The sequence below is a fragment of the Triticum dicoccoides genome, chromosome 2B (genome assembly GCF_002162155.2).
Source record: "Triticum dicoccoides isolate Atlit2015 ecotype Zavitan chromosome 2B, WEW_v2.0, whole genome shotgun sequence".
Classification (NCBI taxonomy): Eukaryota; Viridiplantae; Streptophyta; class Magnoliopsida; order Poales; family Poaceae; genus Triticum; species Triticum dicoccoides.
In genome coordinates, this window is record NC_041383.1 from 71648079 (window position 1) to 71653658 (window position 5580).

The window sequence follows — 5580 nt, forward strand, 5'->3', positions numbered from 1 at the left end:
GGTAACCCTCCGGCACTCCGGTTTTCTCCGAAATCACCCGGAACACTTCCGATGTCCGAATATAGTCATCCAATATATCAATATTTATGTCTCGACCATTTCGAGACTCCTCGTCATGTCCGTGATCACATCCGGGACTCCAAAGAAACTTTGGTACATCAAAACTTATAAACTCATAATAAAACTGTCATCGTAACGTTAAGCGTGCGGACCCTACGGGTTCGAGAACTATCTAGACATGACCTAGAACTATTCTCGGTCAATAACCAATAGTGGAACCTGGATGTTCATATTGGTTCCTACATATTCTACGAAGATCTTTATCGGTCAAACCGCATAACAACATACGTTGTTCCCTTTGTCATCGGTATGTTACTTGCCCGAGATTGGATCGTCGGTATCCAATACCTAGTTCAATCTCGTTACGGGCAAGTCTCTTTACTCGTTTCGTAATACATCATTTCGTAACTAACTCATTAGTTACAATGCTTGCAAGGCTTAAGTGATGAGTATTACCGAGAGGGCCCAGAGATACCTTTCCGACAATCGGAGTGACAAAACCTAATCTCGAATTATGCCAACTCAACATGTACCTTTGGAGACACCTGTAGAGCACCTTTATAATCACCCAGTTACGTTGTGACGTTTGGTTGCACACAAAGCGTTCCTCCGGTAAACGGGAGTTGCACAATCTCATAGTTGTAGGAACTTTGTATAAGTCATGAAGAAAGCAATAACAACATACTAAACGTTCAAGTGCTAAGCTAACGGAATGGGTCAAGTCAATCACATCATTCTCCTAATGATGTGATCCCATTAATCAAATGACAACACATGTCTATGGTTAGGAAACATAACCATCTTTGATCAATGAGCTAGTCAAGTAGAGGCATACTAGTGACACTATGTTTGTCTATGTATTCACACATGTATCACGTTTCCGGTTAATACAATTCTAGCATGAATAATAAACATTTAGCATGATATGAGGAAATAAATAATAACTTTATTATTGCCTCTAGGGCATACTTCCTTCAGTCTCCCACTTGCACTAGAGTCAATAATCTAGATTACATAGTAATGATTCTAACAGCCATGGAGTCTTGGTGCTGATCATGTTTTGCTCGTGAGAGAGGCTTAGTCAACGGGTCTGCAACATTCAGATCCGTATGTATCTTGCAAATCTCTATGCCTCCCACTTGGACTTGGTCCCGAATGGAATTGAAGCGTCTCTTGATGTGCTTGGTCCTCTTGTGAAATCTGGATTCCTTTGCCAAGGCAATTGCACCAGTATTGTCACAGAAGATCTTCATTGGTCCCGATGCACTAGGTATAACACCTAGATCGGAAATGAACTCCTTCATCCAGACTCCTTCATTTGCTGCTTCCGAAGCAGCTATGTACTCCGCTTCACATGTAGATCCCGCCACGACGCTTTGTTTAGAACTGCACCAACTTACAGCTCCACCATTTAATAAAAATACGTATCCGGTTTGCGATTTAGAATCGTTTGGATCAGTGTCAAAGCTTGCATCGACGTAACCATTTACGACTAGCTCTTTGTCACCTCCATATACGAGAAACATATCCTTAGTCCTTTTCAGGTATTTCAGGATGTTCTTGACCGCTGTCCAGCGACCCACTCCTGGATTGCTTTGGTACCTCCCTGCCAAACTAATAGCAAGGCACACATCAGGTCTGGTACACAGCATTGCATACATGATAGAGCCTATGGATGAAGCATAGGGAACTCCTTTCATTTTCTCTCTATCTTCTGCAGTGGTCGGGCATTGAGTCTGACTCAACTTTATACCTTGTAATACAGGCAAGAACCCTTTCTTCGCCTGATCCATATTGAACCTTTTCAACACTTTATCAAGGTACGTGCATTGTGAAAGTCCAATCAAGCGTCTTGATCTATCTCTATAGATCTTAATGCCCAATATGTAAGCAGCTTCACCGAGGTCTTTCATTGAAAAACTTTTATTCAAGTATCCTTTTATGCTATTCAGAAATTCTATATCATTTTCAATCAACAATATGTCATCCACATATAATATTAGAAATGCTACAGAGCTCCCACTCACTTTCTTGTAAATACAGGCTTCTCCAAAAGTCTGTATAAGACCATATGCTTTTATCACACTATCAAAGCGTTTATTCCAACTCCGAGAGGCTTGCACCAGACCATAGATTGATCGCTGGAGCTTGCACACTTTGTTAGCTCCCTTAGGATCGACAAAACCTTCCGGTTGCATCATATACAACTCTTCTTCCAGAAATCCATTCAGAAATGCAGTTTTGACATCCATCTGCCAAATTTCATAATCATAAAATGCGGCAATCTCTAACATGATTCGGACAGACTTAAGCATCGCTACGGGTGAGAAAGTCTCATCGTAGTCAACCCCTTGAACTTGTCAAAAACCTTTCGCCAACAAGTCGAGCTTTATAGACAGTTACATTATCGTCAGCGTCAGTCTTCTTCTAAAAGATCCATTTATTCTCAATGGCTTGCCGATCATCGGGCAAGTCAACCAAAGTCCATACTTTGTTCTCATACATGGATCCCATCTCAGATTTCATGGCTTCTAGCCATTTTGCGGAATCTGGGCTCATCATCGCTTCCTCATAGTTCGTAGGTTCATCATGGTCAAGTAACATGACTTCCAGAATAGGATTACCGTACCACTCTGGTGCAGATTTTATTCTGGTAGACCTACGAGGTTCAGTAGAAACTTGATCTAAAGTTTCATGATCAATATCATTATCTTCCTCACTAATTGGTGTAGATGTCACAGGAACTGATTTCTGTGATGAACTACTTTCCAATAAGGGAGCAGACATAGTTATCTCATCAAGTTCTACTTTCCTCCCACTCACTTCTTTCGAGAGAAAATATTTTTCTAGAAAGGATCCATTCTTAGCAACGAATGTCTTGCCTTCGGATCTGTGATAGAAGGTGTACCCAACAGTCTCTTTTGGGTATCCTATGAAGACACATTTCTCCGATTTGGGTTCGAGCTTATCTGGTTGAAGTTTCTTCACATAAGCATCGCAGCCCCAAACTTTAAGAAATGACAACTTTGGTTTCTTGCCAAACCATAGTTCATAAGGCGTCGTCTCAACGGATTTTGATGGTGCCCTATTCAATGTGAATGCAGCCATCTCTAAAGCATAACCCCAAAACGATAGCGGTAAATCAGTAAGAGACATCATAGATCGCACCATATCTAGTAAAGTACGATTACGACGTTCGGACACACCATTTCGTTGTGGTGTTCCGGGTGGCGTGAGTTGCGAAACTATTCCGCATTGTTTCAAATGTAAACCAAACTCGTAACTCAAATATTCTCCTCCACAATCAGATCGTAGAAACTTAATTTTCTTGTTACGATGATTTTCCACTTCACTCTGAAATTCTTTGAACTTTTCAAATCTTTCAGACTTGTGTTTCATTAAGTAGATATACCCATATCTGCTCAAATCATCTGTGAAGGTGAGAAAATAACGATATCCGCCACGAGCTTCAATATTCATCGGTCCACATACATCTGTATGTATGATTTCCAACAAATCTGTTGCTCTCTCCATAGTACCGGAGAACGGTGTTTTAGTCATCTTGCCCATGAGGCACGGTTCGCTAGTACCAAGTGATTCATAATCAAGTGATTCCAAAAGTCCATCAGTATGGAGTTTCTTCATGCGCTTTACACCGATATGACCTAAACGGCAGTGCCACAAATAAGTTGCACTATCATTATCAACTCTGCATCTTTTGGCTTCCACATTATGAATATGTGTATCACTACTATCGAGATTCCATAAAAATAGACCACTCTTCAAGGGTGCATGACCATAAAAGATATTACTCATATAAATAGAACAACCATTATTCTCTGATTTAAATGAATAATCATTTCGCATCAAACAAGATCCAAATATAATGTTCATGCTCAACGCTGGCACCAAATAACAATTATTCAGGTCTAAAACTAATCCCGAAGGTAGATGTAGAGGTAGTGTGCCGACCGCGATCACATCGACTTTGGAACCGTTTCCCGCGCGCATCGTCACCTCATCCTTCGCCAGTGCTCGCTTATTCCGTAGTCCCTGTTTCGAGTTGCAAATATTAGCAACAGAACTAGTATCAAATACCCAGGTGCTACTACGACCTCTAGTTAGGTACACATCAATAACATGTATATCACATATACCTTTGTTCACTTTGCCATCCTTCTTATCCGCCAAATACTTGGGGCAGTTCCGCTTCCAGTGACCAGTTTGCTTGCAGTAGAAGCACTCAGTTTCAGGCTTAGGTCCAGACTTGGGTTTCTTCTCTTGAGCAGCAACTTGCTTGTTGTTCTTCTTGAAGTTCCCCTTCTTCTTCCCTTTGCCCTTTTTCTTGAAACTAGTGGTCTTGTTGATCATCAACACTTGATGCTCCTTCTTGATTTCTACCTTTGCAGCCTTTAGCATTGCGAAGAGCTCGGGAATTGTCTTGTTCATCCCTGGCATATTATAGTTCATCACGAAGCTCTTGTAGCTTTGTGGCAGTGATTGGAGAATTCTGTCAATGACGCTATCATCCGGAATATTAACTCCCAGTTGAATCAAGTGATCATTATACCCAGACATTTTGAGTATATGCTCACTGACAGAACTATTCTCCTCCATCTTGCAGCTGTAGAACTTATTGGAGACTTCATATCTCTCAATCCGGGCATTTGCTTGAAATATTAACTTCAACTCCTGGAACATCTCATATGCTCCATGACGTTCAAAATGTCGTTGAAGACCCGGTTCTAAGCCGTAAAGCATGGCACACTGAACTATAGAGTAGTTATCAGCTTTGCTCTGCCAGACGTTCACAACATCTGGCGTTGCTCCTGCAGTAGGCCTGGCACCCAGCGGTGCTTCCAGGACGTAATTCTTCTGTGCAGCAATGAGGATAATCCTCAAGTTACGGACCCAGTCCGTGTAATTGCTACCATCATCTTTAAACTTTGCTTTCTCAAGGAACGCATTAAAATTCAACGGAACAATAGCACGAGCCATCTATCTACAACAAACATAGACAAGCAAAATACTATCAGGTACTAAGTTCATGATAAACTTAAGTTCAATTAATCATATTACTTAAGAACTCCCACTTAGATAGATATCTCTCTAGTCATCTATGTGATTACGTGATCCAAATCAACTAAACCATAACCGATCATCACGTGAGATGGAGTAGTTTTCAATGGTGAACATCACTATGTTGATCATATCTACTATATGATTCATGCTCGACCTTTCGGTCTCTGTGTTCTGAGGCCATATCTGCATATGCTAGGCTCATCAAGTATAACCTGAATATTCTGCGTGTGCAAAACTGGCTTGCACCCGTTGTAGATGGACGTAGAGCTTATCACACCCGATCATCACCTGGTGTCTGGGCACGACAAACTTTGGCAACGGTGCATATTCAGGGAGAACACTTCTTGATAATTTTTAGTGAGAGATCATCTTAAAATGCTACCGTCAATCAAAGCAAGATAAGATGCATAAAGGATAAACATCACATGCAATCAATAT